The sequence below is a fragment of the Lepidothrix coronata genome, unplaced genomic scaffold (assembly GCF_001604755.1).
Source record: "Lepidothrix coronata isolate B3197 unplaced genomic scaffold, Lepidothrix_coronata-1.0 Scaffold48, whole genome shotgun sequence".
NCBI lineage: Eukaryota > Metazoa > Chordata > Aves > Passeriformes > Pipridae > Lepidothrix > Lepidothrix coronata.
Genome location: NW_016690228.1, coordinates 5,427,170 through 5,443,304, shown reverse-complemented (window position 1 = coordinate 5,443,304; position 16,135 = coordinate 5,427,170). Strand labels below are relative to the sequence as shown.

General features: G+C 42.6%; 1 protein-coding gene across 2 annotated transcripts in view; it reads right to left on the bottom strand.

The window, feature by feature from the left end:
• Nucleotides 1-9,954, bottom strand: part of TRPC4 (transient receptor potential cation channel subfamily C member 4) — a 132,622-nt gene extending 122,668 nt beyond the window's left edge. Inside the window, exons 1-2 of one of the 2 annotated variants that reach the window (XM_017815161.1) lie at nt 9,781-9,954; nt 8,992-9,409 (exon numbers count right to left, since the gene is read on the bottom strand). The gene's annotated coding sequence lies outside the window, so the exon portion shown is untranslated. Of the gene's footprint in view, nt 1-8,991; nt 9,532-9,780 lie in introns of those variants that run through there. The other variant, XM_017815160.1, reaches the window with a different exon arrangement.
• Between the last annotated feature and the right edge of the window lie 6,181 nt (nt 9,955-16,135).

Genomic DNA, 16,135 nt, shown 5'->3' with positions numbered 1-16,135 from the left:
ATACTGTCTACCAAACCACTATGTTTCAGAAGAAAATCAAGCCTTTAAAGATGTCTATTACTTAACTGTCAATGGGAGTATGATGGGCACAAGCTGTCCTATTTGAATGCACTAGTGTCTCTAAATAGTCATGGTCTTCATTGACACTTATTTACATGACTGCTTTGAAATGAAAACGCCTACTATTTTGTCTATTCTATCCTCCTCGAAGTCATACTCATGCCCTTGCTATCTTGCCCAAAGTCAGCAAACATTGGTTTTAAGAGAAGCCTGGTTGTGTATTACCACTGAAAAGAATTATTAATCATCAATGACTCTTCCTGAAAATAAGGACCCTGATGTGTGGGATTTGGGTAGCACAATTTACTTGGGATGAGTGAGAAATCCTTCTTTGATCCTAACCCATCCCTATAAATCCAGTTTATGCAGTCAGTTAGTTCAGTCAGTCAGTGCAGCTCTGAGTCCAGACAAGTGCACAACCAATGAAATGCAACCCAGCTCTCTGAGTATCCCCTGCTTCCCTCCTCTGAGAGCAAAATCACACTAAAAAGAAGGGTTTTTCAAATCTCTGCTCCATCTACTTGCTTTAAGTATTGTGAAAGAAGAAAATTTTAAATTAAAAAAAAAAGAAGAAAAGTAAAAATAGTTACGTGGAAGTTTAATTCTATGTAAAGACATTGCAGCAAAATAAATGTAATCATCTCAAATCACATCAGTATTTGGTACCACTGGCATCAGTGCATAAACAAATATGCTCAAAGTTAATATCACTAAGTTAAACAATAATTAATAACATACTTTTATGTAAGTGGGCAGACAAAAATATTATTTTTCATTCGCTCTACACTGACCTTGATGTCTTTTACAAGAAAATACAAGAGTAGTTACAGCCCAGGAATTAGTGCAGATACCTACCTATGCCATTAATTTGCAATACGTGATCTCTATGCCATAGATACCAGGTTCCTTAGTAGTTTTGAAAAATTACTGCAGCACATTCTTCATATTAGACTTAGGAAACTTTATTAATCATTATGTGACACGAAAAAGTACTTTAATTTAGAACATTTGAAAAATAAAGGTGAGACACATGTTGGATAGGCTAGGAATTCGAAACACTGACAGCCAAAGCTGGTTTGTCACCCCAATTTTCCTTTATTACAAATAGGAAAAAATGCACTCCCTGCAGAGGGCAATTAATTTTCTTCAAGATAGGTCATATGAATCACCCTATGAAGTTCTTCCTAAAGCCTATACAGACGCACAGGTCTGACATTACGGTGCCTTGATGAATTCAAAGACAAACAGTTAGTTAATGCCTTTTGAATGACAGTTTTGTAGCTAAGAGGCTTAAGCCAAATTAGACAACTGTTTTGTAGGCAACTTGGTTTTGGTTTTATTTACTAAAATTCTTTATGTAGAGAGTCTGCTAGCCAGTGAAAGCTGCTATAGGGAAAGCATATGTTTTTGAAACTGATGGCGTTGCAGGTATAAACGTACTACAGAACACACCAAACTTGAAAAACAAACTCACTATGCCAGCATAAACAAGTCCAAAGGACTGACTGCAGCTCTCATCACTGTCAGTGATTACCATCAAAAATGAATGTCCAGTATCTCTCCCATCTAAAAAAACGCTCTCAGTATAAGCAAAACACAAATGGGATATTTTGGTTATTTTCCAGTTAAAGATAGGCAGGATCCCTGCAGCAATCAGTGCTGAAGCACAGCTGAGGATTGATTTTGAAATTTTTAATAATAACAAACATTTCCACATGAACAGCAGTTAAAACAACGTAATCTTTGAGGGATAATTTCTGTTGTAATCATGTGTTCGGCAGACCAAGGTACACTGTGGCACTGGCAATACTGAGAGCATTTGAAGAGAATCTGTGCTTGCTTTCCCTTGCTCCACAGATGCAATGTGTTCTCTCCAGAAAAGAGACACCTTGCACTTGCAGGAGGCAGGATGTGAGCACCCAGAACTGTATGTTCTTCTTTTGCAACAGTCCAGCTAACACCCCCATTTCCCTTGACACAGCCAGAAGCTGTACTTCAGCTACCCAGTCCAACCACAAACTCTTAAAAACTCTGAGACCAGACAACAGGATATTTAAATTATATTGCAGCCATCTGTTATTGTTACAATATCTGCATCGATATCATGAAAGTCAATAGGACCTTAAGACACCTTGGAAGAAAACCATGTCTATTTATTGTCTCCTCTGAAAATGGTTATTTGGTGGAGGGGTTTCTGACACCACTAGGGTAAGGTTCTTCTTGCCTTACTTCAGCTATGTGAAATCAAACAACAATCAGCAACAACAAATACCTGATTCTTTCCACTCTATGTCAGGTATAAATTGGATTAGTTGGATTAGTTTGTTCACTAGAGGTTTCTGTCTCTCTCTAGTGACTATACAAGGAACGTAAGTGATTGGTGCTTATAGTTACAGTCAAATTTTTGGGGGCTAGGTGAAAAATAAACAACAGATCTTTGCTGCAAAAATCCTTTTTACAGCTTTCCAAAATTTGTCATAAAAAATGTTTTTGATTTAAATTACTATATACAAATGTTCTGGGGGTAATCTTAAATCAGAGATAATATGATCCTCTTATCTTCTGCTGCAATCCCATTGTTCATTTCTTTACTCAAAAAAGTAAATTGCCCTGGTTTACTTTTTATAATGGGAAGGACAGTAGTAAATCAATGCATAGAACAAAATATTTATTGGCAAGATGAACTACATTTAAATTACATCAATGTCTCAGTTTAAGGAGACTGGAGTGTTTTGCTAAGGAGGATGAGTTATGAGGTAGACCAAACTCCTCTCTCTCAGCAATCGTAAATCCGAAACTAAGAGGCTCCAATCGAGGAAGTATGGAAGAAGGAAGAAATAACAACCCTTTATTAAAGGATATATGTATACTGGCAAAAACAGCAACAGAACACAAAAACAACTAAGCAATAATCCTGTACCCAAAAGTCCTCTTCAAAAAAGGACGCAGTCTGATACTTCTCTGTCCTCTAGCGCGGTTCTGATCAGGGTTGGCAGGAGCGCTGCTGGATCCCTGGAGGAGCAGAGCCTGCAGTGCTCTGTGGTGGCCAGCAGGGGGCGCTGTTGGGTCACTGGAGGGGCAGAGCCTGCAGTGCTCGGCGATGGTCGGCAGGGGGCGCTGTTGGCTCTGGAGGTCGCCACGTGGGGGCCCCAGATTGCAGAAGAAACCAAAAAATGGAGATTTCCCCCTGCCCCCCCGAGGCGGGGAAGGGGAAAAAAGGGGAAAGAAGGGCGGTTTCTTTCCCACTAAACTCACACTGTCTGCGGCTGGCTGTAGACAGGATTCCCCCCTTGTTCGTCAGTGAGCACAAACTCTACGATGAAATCTGAGCAGATTCGGGCTGGAGACAGGGCAGCACGCAGGCAAGCCGAGGCCGGAGAGCAGCCAGATGACCAGGTCAAGAGCAATACGGCCTCAAAGCTTTTCCAACACACACACCCCCCTTGCCTCCATTAAGGCAGAAAGTGAAGTATCCCCCCTTTGCAAGAAGAGGAGGAAAACTCCTTCCCCCTCCCTGCAGATTTGGAAAGGCTGGAATGTAGTTCTGCCAGCCAGCTCCTTTGTGTAGGTAATCACCCAAGGCAGAGAGCTGTCCTCCCCATTCAACATCCCTCCCCCACATGCAGCAGGGGAAAAAAAAATTCCCTTTTGTTTTTTGGTGTTTTTTTTTTTTTTTCTAGAACAAGTAAACCCATGACAATCAATTTTCAGGAAGAAAAAATACAGAGGGCAATATAATTTTCATTGACTGTAAACTTGGTGCTCTATCCAGTACTCTCAGGTCTGACATCAAACTGCTAATCTGCTAAAAACATTTGTATGCTAGGCAATACTACAGACATCATCTTCAGAATAGTAGCTTTTAGTATTCTTTGCCTGATTTAGAGCACCACAGAAGGAACACAGGCAAAAGTTTGTCCATTAATTTAATGAACACAGGACAGTATTGATTTCCTAGAACTGCTAACTTCCCCTGATGTGAGTGGGTACTTCGATTAAATGATGGTTAAAGGGAGAAAAGGGAGAAATTTGAATTCTCAGTCAATCTCATGCAAAGTCTACTACAGTAAGGTCCTTTACCACCAGAATGCCTACATCTCTTCATAAGGAGTGAGCGAAGCTCTCACGCCAGGCAAACTTCTCACCATAGAGAGCTGTATTAATGCTCCTCTCATGCTTTATGAACTGGGTTAATAACCATCTTCACTACTTAGCCATCACTGAGAAATTCCCTGGGCTCTTTGGCAGCAGCTGCCTCTCTCTCACAGCCATGAGAACCAGACACCTGAGCTGAAAAGTGACAAAAGTTTGCATAAGACTCTGTGTTTTGCAGAATTCTGTGTAAGGAAGCTGGATTGCAGAGGTGGCAGCTGGCAAATTTACAGAAGTGTACATCCAACAGGCAGTTGTGAGTTTTGCTATTTACAGATTGTTAGCACAGCAGCTTGGAGCATGTGCATGTATATGAGTACATGTATGCATGTTTTGGTTTGTTTTGGGTTTTGTCCTGGATCTACTTACCTCTGTGCTTATTCAGCCTTTATGATGTATTACAACAGCCTGCTCTACACAACTGGGATTCAGCTAATCTAGCTTAAGAAGTAAGGTTCCTTGTCTTGGCTCTTGCTGCATAGTTCACAAAGACAGGAACCTCTAGAGGATGCTTGTTCTGCTATAAAGAAGACAACAAAATACAGAAGATGGTTTACTCTCTGCTTGTTCTGCCTTTCTCTTTCAAAGAAAGGAAAAGAAACACTACAGGTTCACCTCAGTAGCTGACAGATATTTCATGTCAGTTCAGTCTTACCAGATATAGCCACAAAAGGATAGCCTGTATGCTACAAGACCTACAGGAGACTAGTGTCCTCCTATGGTGCCATCTCTAAGTCAACTGAACTGCACTTTGCATGACCAGCTGGCACAAGGACATGAGGAGCCTAGTACCTGGTTTTCCAGTATGGTCTTAGATGTGAATGCAGGTAGCATAAGATTTATTATTCTCTGATCCAAGGAAGGATGCATTTGTAGTCCTTAAAACTGGTATCAGAAGAAATCACTTCAAAAACCAAACCAAACTAAACTAAAACAAAAAGATCTTGTGTATCCTGGAAAACCAGCACGTACTGAGCTAGGACTGGAAGAGCTTAGGAACATCACCATAGGGCTTGGCTGCTCAGTGACTGTCCATGCACCAGTGGTAGGATGGGGGCCTTTGCCTCCTCGGCAAAGGCTGCTTGCTCCTCAGAAGTTTTCAATGATATGTGGAAAGTACCTACAACCCCTGTCTCAGAAAAGCACAGTGAAAAATCTTTCTCCATCTACTGTTCCCTCTTCTACCTATTCAATAATATACCAGATAATATTACTATAATATTCAAATGGTTCATCTCACATGCACAAGTATGCCAGAAGCTTTTGAGATGAGTGTATTTAGCACAGACTCAGTGACCAAGCAATTGCAGAAGCTGTCACGGACTTCAGAGATTGGGTTTGAGCAGTCCATAATCATAGACAGATCTAAAATTCACTCAAATTCAAGGAAGTTTTCCTGTCCCACTTCAGCCCACATTCACTGAAAAATAGCTTAGTTGTAAAAAATCCTAATTTTTATCCAAGGTTCTTTTCACTTTTTGTCTCACACCAGTCACGATCTAAATTAGAAATATGTGGTTGTAAAACAGTAGAAGAAATACTTTTAGAAATTAAACCAAAATAGAGGTTTGAAGGGAAAAAAGAAAAAAAAAAAAAAAGAAAAAACCCAACCCACAACTTCAAGAACATGATACAATAGATAACTCATTTATTTGTTGCTTTTGTCTTCTACTTTATTTGCTGAGCAAAGAAATTATGTCTTATTTTCAGTAGTTCCTTTTGACAGTCTCAAATTCTATTTGATTGAATGATGAAGCACCTACGAAGCATTTCTGCATAAGTATCTCTTACAGAAAGAAGATTTAATTTGCTCGGCCTTTCTCTGTGTTGACTACATGAAACTATATTAATGAATATAGTTTTAGTCAGGTGATTTTTTTTTTCACAGCAACAAATCCCAGTGGACGTGAGGACTCTGGCAACGTTGATGCTGGTGTTATACTAACAATATGCTACACTACCTAACCTAATTTCAGTGTAGTAAAGTAAAGGCAAGTTTGGCCTCTGGATCCAGGACTCCTAAAACATATGGTTTCTGAAATTTTGTTTGTTGTCACAAAACATGGTGATGGAAGATTGATGTATACAGAAAGTTTTACCTTCAACCTTCTTTCAGTAACTAAAAATATAATTGAGAAAGTAACCAGAATATAACCCAACATGACTTAAAACTAAACAGAAAAAGTAATGACAAATCTGATACTCATAAAATCATTAAGTGTCTGAATAGAACAATGCTTCATCTATTCTTGTCTGCTCTTTCTTAAAACAGTCTTTTCTTCTTGCTTCTATGTTGCCTTTCTGTAAGAAAAGTTTTGGTGACTTCGTCATTATTTTCAATATTAATTCAGTCCCTTTTAGCACTAATTACCAGCATCACCAAAGGCAGGCAGAGATGCCACACAGGATTTTCCCTGTTGATTCCTCTTCACACCAGTGAATCAAATACCAGAAAAAGCTGACAGAATAAACTGTATTGGCATGGGGACAGGTCTCAGGATCTGGGAGAAGCAGTCATGCTCATTTTCCCTTGTCATTTAACTCAGGCAATATATACACACAAATGCAAAGGTGAAAGCTAATCCCTTAACAGTTTTCTCTATGTCCGTCCTTTGATATATTGTTGGTGGGCTTTCCACATTGCAAGTCTACTGTCACCTCACTGCTTGGAACTCAACATTTTCAGGAGATAAGCAAAGGTATCTCAGAAAGATAATAAAAATCATACCAGATCTGTAATGACCTCAGTTGACTTAAATTTCAGTTAGCAGTATTTGGCTCTAAATAACACAAGATAAGAAGAAATGGAATTTTTTCCTGGAGCTATTTTAAGGGCAATGACTACTATACATAGAGTCAGAGTAAGTGGTTGAAGTTAAATTTAAACGACACACATATTTTTAGATGTTTCCAAATAAAGTCTCATCTAACAAGTCTGATGAAAAAGATGAAAAATAATAGTAAAGAACCCAATCCCTATGCAAAGAAAACCAAGATTTTTCATTGTAGAAGGCAACACCAAAGGAAAACCAAACTGTTTGGTTTCAGCTACTTTAACATTAAAGGACAAAGCTCATTTCTGAGTCTTGCCTGAAAAAGGGATGTAAACTCAGGTCTTCTGTAAATCCAGAATTTCTGCTATTCTAAGACAAGTCTAAAGCAGTCTCACTCTGGTGCCTGGCTTCTCTGACTGTACATAAAACTCTTGCTTATGTGAATGAGATTAAATTAATTGAAAATTCAGTATGCTTGCACAGATAACCTTGCTAAACTATCCAGGTCTGAGCTTTGGAGCAAGTAATGTAAACACTGAAACATTCTGTCACTGCAGTACAATTAGATTTGAAATTTCAAGCAGACTGGAATTAGAGGTGCAGTAATGTTAGTGTTTAGTTTAGTGTGTAGAAGTTAAAATAAACTATTTCCCATTCTGTCTGTACTTCATTTTATAGATCTCTATGTGCACTGTTTCTTACAGAAAGAAATAATACTTTCTCAGATGAAACGAAGATGCAATCTGTTACTGTTTTCTTTTTTTGAGGAGTACTCATTCTCTGTAACAAAAACACAGACTAAAAAGTGTTTTTATTTACTTCCACCTAAAAGGTGTTGTTGCGTTGGAAGAGCCATCTCATGCTTAGAGAAATATAAAATTCGGTTGCCATGCTAACAGGAAATCACTCAACTGAGTCCAGTAAAACAAAAGTGCATAAATAACACTTCCTCGTAAAAACGGGGAAATATTAGATTAACAAGGCTGCAGGTTTTGCCAGCTGAAGACAATTTCACAGATGTGTCCCTTTGTAGAGTGGTGAATTTCTGTTGGCATTTAAACCTCAAGAGCATCAGCTGGTTCTTCCCAACAGGACCATAGCTTATGTCCCATCTCCTCAAGAATCAGGACCTTGCAGGTGTAAACTCCACACGGGGACGAACCCCACCAGTCCCTTTCTGTGCTCCATGAGCCGTCCCACGGCCAAATTCATCCTCCTCTACTCCAGCCACCTGCATCTCACCATCCTCCAGGTCCCTCCGGGAGGGCTTCCTGACAGGACCCCGACTTTTTTTGGAGGGTCCCTGCGGACTGCGCCGGCGGCGAGCGAGGTCCTCCCGCAGGGGCACCTCTGCGGGAACACCCCAGCTTGGGCCGCCAGTCCCGGGGGGAGCAGCGGCAGCCCCTCTGCACCCCGGCTCCGCGCCGGCACCGCGGGGAGCACCGCGGCGAGGCTCCCGCACCCCACCCGTGTGCGTGACACGTGAACTCCCGCTCTGGCGCTGCCGGGTGCCGCGGTGCGCTCAGCGCCGTCCGGGCCGGCGGGAGACACGGGGCAGAGGCCAGGCCGGCGGGACTCCCACGTGCGGCCGCCCTCGCCCGTGCCGGGCGCGGGGGGCAGATGCAGAGCATCCTCCGCCCTCACGGAGCGGACCCCGCCCGCTCCCTGCGATGCCCGGGCGCTCCGCTATCCTGCAGGTGTCATCCAGCGACCGATGGATGCCGCTTCCCACGGCAGCGGCTGCCAGGGAAAAACATGTTTATTACATACAAGAGAAAGGAAGAGATCCAAAGGCTCCTCTGGACTGCCACCAAGGGCGTTCATTATGTCGTTTTATGTTACTTCCATTGGCGCAAAAAGTTACCTCAGACAGTCTTAGGGACTTGTGGGTTTTTTGGTGTTTGGTTTTTTTTTGTTGTTGTTGTTGTTTTTTAAGAGGAATAAAAAAGTAATCAAAAGCTCAGAAAGAGAATAGATCAAAGGAACAAAGTTGACGAGAACTTACTTGGTTTAGGTGTTTGCGCTGACAGCCGGCATCTTCCGTCAGCAGTTTTAACAGGTCACGTTTTCCCATGGAAGTTGTACCTTTTACAATCCCGTTTGCAAATTAGATCCTTTTAGAAGCTGTCTGTTTTATTTCACTGGCTGTCGTCCATCTCATCCACTATCTCCGTTTTTTACTTTATCTTCTCCATGTCTGCCACACATGCAGGCACTCTCGGACGCACGTCCACGAGTCAGCGGGTGCCCATCACCTTCGGCCGGGGGAACCGCGCCTGCCGCCGGGCTCCGCTGCAACAGATGAGGAGCAGGTTCTTCCCCGGCTGCTTAGTGCGGCGTCTCCTTGTTCCCTCGGGGAGCCTCATGCCGGCTGTAAAAAGTAACAGCTCCTCCCGATGCGGCGGTCCCCTCCGGAGCGCTGGCTGCGCGGCGCGGGAAGGGAAAAAAAGACACCGAAATACCGGCAGAAGGAGCGCAGAGGGGCACACGCCGGGGTTCTCCGCGCTTGCCGCTGCGCTCCCTGCTCGGCCGGCAGCAAGCTCTGCCTCAGCGAGCCCCCCCGAGCCGCTCTCCGCTCGCCCGCCCCCGCCGCGCTGCCCCCCGCGGCCGCGCCGCTCCCCTCGCCCGCCGCGCCTGCACCGCCGCTGCCCGCCCGCCTGCGCCCCCCCGCGGGCGCGCCGCGCACCGCGCCCGGCTCCGCGGGGCTTCGCGCGGGGGCCGGCCCGGGGCGCTCCGCGGTGCGGGGCTCACCGGCTGTCCCCCCGCGAAGAGGGAGCAGCGAGAAGGCACCCACCGAGAACACGCACCGCTCGGGACCGCTCAGAGGCGGACGCACGAAGGAGCAGCCTCGACTCTGGAGGAAGTTCGCTGTCACATCGCTCGGCATCTGGGAAAGCCCCAACCCGCTCCATGCAGCCGCGGTGCGGCTCTTGAGAGTCCGCCTCCGCGGGGGCCTCGCCCGGCGCCCTTCGAGCCCGCAGCCGGGATTGGGTTCCGGCGCGCGCCCGACGCTTCTTTCCCGAGAGGCGGTAGAGGCTCTGCCCCCGGTGCGCCCCTGGGCCCAGCCTCCCATCGGGGGGTCCCTGCCCTTGCGCTGCGCCAGCTTCGCCCGGTGCGGCTGGGTCAGCCCGGCCTGGACGTGAAGGGGACCGAACCGCAGCCAGGATTTTTAAGAGAGGAGCGGAGGAGACGAGGCTGCTAGACACCAACTGCTCACTTTACTTTTATTTTTCCTAAAAAATTATGATATATCTTAAATGCTCGAACTTAGAAATACGATAGGAAAAATATGCAACGTGCAGAGACAGAGAAGCACGACAGAACATCCTGCTTTTTTTTTTTTTTTTGAAGAACGCTTTGGATTCGGCCCCGTTTTGGGGTCTGGACACGGTGCAGGCAGGGTGGCACCTGCCACCGTACTCAGAGCCCGCCGTGCCCGGTCCACCATCCCTCCACTCCCCCCCATCCCTGCCTCACCTCCCTACCGGGAGGCTGCACCCCGCGTGGCACTGCCGGGCAGCATGCCACCACTTTCTGACTTTGGCCGTCTCGTTGGGTGAAGAGCTTCCAACTTGGCATTCCGGGGAAGGAGGGGGGTGAAATAAGCCCAGGGGAGCATCGGGAAGGGCCGAATGCCAGCAAAGTGCGCACTGACAACCCAGCCGCCAACAGCCCCCTTGCTGCCTGCCCCGCTGGGGCCAGGCTACGCAGGACGGCGGGTGTGGGGTGTAAACAATGCCAAGAGAGTATCCGTAGTGCTGGCTTTCACCGGCGTCCCTGGAAGAGGTTTCAGCGCATTGAGCAATGAAGCTCTTGATGAAGCAGGCGAGCCTGAAAATGCCATTACAGCGAATGTGAAGGAATCGCCAGCCACGCTACTCGAAGGCACCAGACCTCCACGGGCAGCAGAGGTGATGCAATTAATCTGCACTAAGCTGAGCAGTGAAAATGCCAGATGGCTTCTGCTCTGGAACTTCCACGGTTGCAGCATCGAGCCTCTGCATCAGGCTGCTGTGGGAACCACTGGCATACGTATTTTAGACGTGCCCCAAATTAGATACCATTGAGATTTCAGCACAAAGATACTGCCTTTGGGGACCTGCTCAGAAAACAGCCTCGTGCCACTGAGCAATGCACAATACAGGCAGGCTATAACAGGTCTCTGCATGTCTCTTGCTAAGAGATGTTAACTGAACACGAGAGAACTCGGTTCAAATACAGATCAAATGCCAAAAGCAGCTGCTTTGGGAAGCTGAGCCAGTCATTTGAGTAAACACACATATGTATGCATATGTATGTGTATACACACATAGACCCATACATGCATATCCACATAAAGGCAAGGAGAGAGAGTTGGATAAGTAGAAGCACCCTAGACAGCCAGAGAGCCTGCAATGAAGGCTATGGCATTGCATTGAAATTGGTAGTGTGAGCTTATCTCCCTATTATTGGAGTATTGGTACCCCTTGTGCAGGCTACCAACACTACTGATATTGCAGTGTGTTGCTACAGATTGGAAGTTACTTTCAGAGGTACTTCCCCAAGTAGAGAGTGGTTTTTTTCCCCATGCATTTCCTTATTAGATCTTGAGAAACCAACTTCTGTTTTGAGTGTAATTTTTATTTTTCACAAGCAAATACCTCTATAATTAACAGTATTTCCTTTGTCTTTGTGTGTGAAAAGAAATATGACATTTCTGCTTTGCAGGGGTGAATGCAACATAGCACTATCAATATGCTTTATGTTTTCTGGCGTTTTCTGTATGATAACCTGTGGATCTTGCCAATCTTGTAATTTGCTATTAAACTAATGTTCAGATAAAATCTCTGTGGTATTACTCAGTTGAAAATTAAGTAAACAGAATTTTATCTCTGATTTGGGACAGCCAGGTCTGGATATTGGCAACATTCTGAGTGCACGCTAGTATGTTTTATTCCTAACACATACTAGCTGCCAAGTGTTTCTCAGCAGTAAGTACCGTGGCAAGAAGAGCAAGCAAAAGGGGAAAAATTAAACATTCTCTGAAACCTGTATCACATATTGAGGTTTTAGGGGTGATACGGTAACAGCATGACTGGACCTTCCTTTAATCTGCTCACAGTGTCACACCAAATTACATTCCTCTTGGGATCTTCTCCATTTCTACCCCCTATGTTACACCATCCCCCTCAAAACACCTACTGACGCATGCCCAGGTGCTGACCATTTGCAATTCAGCCAAATCTTATATATTAAAAATAGCAAGCAGAGAGGTTTTTTCCCTTCTCTCTGCAGTTTGTGCAAATATCACTAGGATGTATCTCTCAATTTTATTTCATAAACTACTCCAAGCAGAAAAACATAAGATTAAAGGCAGCTTAAAAAAGAAGATAAGGTTGGAGCACTTAGAAAAAACTAATTGGTTTTACCTTCTAATATTAATGGTTACAGGTAAAAACAGCTGCAGGAGCTGTGATTCAGTATTAATTTACCCAAATCAGTGAAACTGAATTGTCTTACCTGGAGAGATGGCTCGTTATATTCAAAGAAGAAAGGAAAAAGCAATGTAGAAATTTTACCCATATTTTCTCAATCAGTACCAGGTAAAAGGTGCCATAATATTTCTGTATCTCAGCTTCTTTTCTTTATGTGTTAATGACAGCTTTTCTTACTAGTAGTATGAATATTTAAGGGATTATGACATTTTCTTCAAAGATGGAGATTTATATGCATAAGAAAGAAAGTTAAACTATTTAAAATAATCTTATTCAATTATTTCAAACATTAATTGCATTAATTTTTATTATTTTTGGATAATGGAGGAAGATTTCCTCATATTTCTATTACTTTCATGTAATTTTAAATATGCTTCTACTGATCTATTGCTCATTAACATGATGTAAAATGTGAAATCACACAGTACAATAATATGTCTTGGAGCAGTTTAGATTTTTTTCTATGTTTGTTTTGGAGACTACACTGGTACACAGAATAAGGATTATAATTTTTTTCTCTGTATTAATCTGATTTATGAAATCTGTAACAAGTTAATTCCATTGGTTCTATTGTTACAGATCATGCACTTCTCCCAGACAGAACTTTTTGCAAGCAGTAAATTGTTCTTGCCAGCCCACACCAAGCATTCCATACTAAGTCTTTTCTTTCGCATAACTCAGTGTATTGCCATTTATGTACTTAAATATCATTAGACAAAACTCAAGTTTCCAAGACTTGAGAAAAAGAGATTCCTTTCATTGAATGACTGAAGAACACAAGGAATCTATGAAAGAAGGAGAAATCTTTCTTTTTTGTATGGAACATTTATTGGCAGAGATATAGTTCTCATGAAGGTTTAGTGGGGCAAAAGGGTTGTGAGTGAAGAGAGAGACAGGAACATGCAAGGGAAGGGAGACATTGATCCAGGGATGTGTATAAATAGTAACACTTTCCTTAAAACAGGCAAGTACTGACCTCAGCTCTGGGTCTCTTTCACTCAGGCTGTTCTTCTGTGCCAGATAGACTAGAATCTTGAACTATATTTCTTTGTTTCTTAGTTCTTAGTTTGTTTTCATTAAAAGGTAAAAAAAAATAGAATGGGTCAAACACAAGTGAACTACTGGAAAAAATTTCCAATACCAAATTTTGGTGTTTGCTCAACCTTAATTTCATGTGATGACAAGCAAGTTCTTTTCTGACTTTCTCTCAAGACTTCCAAGTTATTCAGGTGAGAAGATATTTGGGGTTTGTAATTTTATAGAGGTAAGCAAGTCCCTTAGCTTTATTGACAGTTAAATTGCTATTTAATTTTATTTCCACAGCTTATTTTGGAAGTGTGCAGAATTCTGTGTAGACATCCGATTTTATTACTACTTAAATTGCAACAATTCCTATTTTTGGTGGACAGCAATTAAACTTCTTTGCCTACATTTATCACTTCTATAGAATTCATATCTGTTAATTTTACTGACATGCTACAAGCTCTATCTCCTTTCTTCTCCTAGCCAGAGTTTTTGAATAATTTAAGCTTATTTTTCTGATATCAGAGGATGGAAGTTGGTGCACTGAGGTTCACTGCTTTCTTTTGCAGTTTTTTAATGAATAGCAGAATAACGTCACTGAAGTTTTTGCTGTTTTTCAAAGCCATTTAACTTTTGTCCTCCATGATTATTTTCAGATATCTGTGCTTCCTACTAAGCACTTACATTCTGTTAGAATACTCAGGTGTTACATTTTTGAGGTTTTTCTGTCAGTCTTTCTGTAGAAGTTTTAGGAAGGTACAGGTCTAATGTATCAAACTCAGAGCTGGAGTGGGATGCAGCTCTAGAGTAGAGACATCTAAATTTAAGTGTATGCATTTGAATTGCTAAATGTCTTAATACAGTGATGAGAGCTTAGAGAAAACCTCAGCTTTGAGTGTGGGTTTTGACTTCTTGATGAACTTAATAGTGTCTTAGCATTCTACTGAAGAGGGGAAAAACCAAAGCGGAGATGCCTCGTGCTGCTTGAGATTCCCAAGGCTATCCAAGATGCCTGCAGAAGGTGAACAAATAGTTTTTGACCTGCCTCACCTTGCCAAGGAAACTGTCTGATGGGTGATCTGTACTTTTCTCGAGGTTAGACCAAATATTCTGTGAAATTATATACATTTTGGATACCTACGCACAGCACCTGAATCCACACTATGTCCCTTTTGGCTCTAATAGGAGATCAAATCTCCTATGTAAATACCAGCATTATAGACACGCAGAATCAGATGTTCGAATCATCATCCTTAGAATTGCATGACAAAAGTCATAAGACAGCAATGGCAAACCGAAGTTTGTTGAAGACTAAACCTAAGCAATTATCCCTTTCTAATTTTCTGAAGCAGCTGGAACCTTTACCTGTCTTTATAAGGCTCGTAATGTTGTAAAAGACCTGAAATCTTGGAAACAAATGGGATATTTCAGTTGGGAGATAAAAGAAAACAAGAGGCAGAATTCCAGGGCAACTAGCCAGACATTTTAGGTATCTCTAAGTATGTGGAATAAACAGAAAGAACAAGATGTCTTGCTGCACAAACAAAGCTATAACTTAATCGGCAAGACAGACACTTTGTAGGATAAATCAAAGGGTTGGAGTGTTCATAGAGGAGGGTACAGGCTGTTCGGGGAAGAAAGGCTAGGAAAAGGAGAAGGCAACATTGTGTTACCAAAAATGTGTTTATGATCTGCTAAAAGAGAAGACAGACATCAAAAGTTTTTAAGGGAACTAAAAACAGGGTTTTAAAAGATTGGTCTACCTTAAATCAGTGTGGGAGAAGAGGTGATTGAATCTCTTACACAAAAAGGAGGCTGTTCTTGAAATTGTGGAGCTGCATTTTTACATGGTGCTACTGATGTCAGGGTCCCAAGGGTGATCCACTTAAGGGCCATTCACTTAAGAGTTGAACTTGATGATCCTCGTGGATCCCTTCCAACTCAGAATGTTCTGTGATTCTTTGTGTGATCCTCAATAGGTAGAGTATATACCTAGATTTTTTTATCTCTTAATGGGGTGAAACAGCTGAAAAATGTAAAGATGGAGGCCTCTCAGACCTGATAAAAGTGAGTTTGAAATAATAGGATTGAGAACAGCACTTCCAAAAAAGAAGGTGGTGACATACTTAGATGTCTGGTAGGAAAAGTTTGAAGATTTTGATGGAACTCAGAGAGTTTAATGGAGCTCAGAGAGATTAAGCCATGAGAAGTTGTTGCAAAAAAAAGCAATATTGTCAGGAAAGCAGTAGACATTCAGAATGTATTACCAGGAGTGTAACACATGAGAAACTGTTGTTTTGCTCTAGCTAAGCAGAAGTTTACATCAGCTTCAGACCTCATGTTTGACAGTGGTGTATAAAAAGAACCTGCAGGGAGGCTGTCATAGATCATAAGGTAACATGATCTCTCAGGAATATTTCAACTGGGCTTGTTCTGCCCATGAAAAGATACCTTTGAGTTATGTCATATAGTTTATAGTTGTGAAAAAAGACAGCGCTAAAGTGACAGCTAACATATTCACCAGAAGCAGAAGTGGTAATCATTTTTTCATCTTAGCAAGGAAGACCTAAACTGTACATAAGTAGGATGTTCCTAACTATAAAAAGAGGTAAATACTGGGAGATTTCAAATGAGAAAGTTGTGGAATCTGTA